The sequence below is a fragment of the Micropterus salmoides genome, unplaced genomic scaffold (genome assembly GCF_014851395.1).
Source record: "Micropterus salmoides isolate LMB-PRFRI ecotype aquatic unplaced genomic scaffold, ASM1485139v1 Ms_hic_scaffold_3, whole genome shotgun sequence".
NCBI lineage: Eukaryota > Metazoa > Chordata > Actinopteri > Centrarchiformes > Centrarchidae > Micropterus > Micropterus salmoides.
In genome coordinates, this window is record NW_024042261.1 from 40,958,181 (window position 1) to 40,959,247 (window position 1,067).

Genomic DNA, 1,067 nt, shown 5'->3' on the forward strand with positions numbered 1-1,067 from the left:
ACCATCCAAAGACATGCAGTCTAGGTTAATTGGCAACCCTAAATTGTCCTTAGGTGTGAGTGTGAGCGTGAGTGGTTGTTCATCTATGTGTGGCCCTGCAATGGACTGGCGACCTGTCCAGGGTGTACCCCGCCTTGTGCCCGATGTCAGCTGGGATTGGCTCCAGCCCCCCCCCCGCGACCCTGTATGCAGGATAAGCGGTTGACGATGGATGGATGAAGATCGGGAAAGGCTCTCCTATAAAAGTATGTTTTAATTCTGTGGATCTGACGGGCAAGTATATTTGTGTGTCATCAGCATAAAATAATATGGATATGGTTTATGGATAATATGTCCAAGGGAAGCAGATACAAGGAAAACAAAATGGGTCCTAAGACCGACCCCTGAGGCACACCATATTTAACTGGACAGAATGAAGAGACATAGTTGTTTACAGACACGCAAAACTTCGTATTTGACAGGTAGGATGAAAACCATTCTAGGGCAGTACCAGAGATCCCCACCCAGTGCCTCAGTCTGTCTAACATGATGTTGTGATCAATGGTGTCAAAAGCAGCGCTAAGGTCCAGGAGTACCAGGACTGAGCACATGCCTTCATCAGCAGACATTAAAAGGTCATTGGTGACTTTAAGCAGGGCAGTCTCAGTGCTGTGGTACTTCCTAAAACCAGACTGAAACTTTTCAAATAATTTGTTATTTTCCAGTACAGTGAGCAGCTGTTTGGACACAATTCTTCTAGAATCTTTGCAATAAAAGGCAGTTTTGAAATTGGTCTAAAATTTTGTGGGAGGGAGGGATCTAAACCAGGTTTCTTTAAAAGTGGGTTCACGCAAGCCGTTTTAAAATAATCAGGGACACAACCAGTAGATAGGGAGCTGATCTCTGTTTTCAACAGCTCCCTATCTACTGGTTGTGTCCCTGATTATTTTAAACAGCTTGCGTTTTTTAGCACAACAAAGCAGAATTTACAAAGGAAGCACCAGATGAAATCTAAACAATAACAAACCAAAAGAAGAAAATGCTTAACAGAAAACGACAAAAAGAAAGACAAAGACCTTCATCAAGTC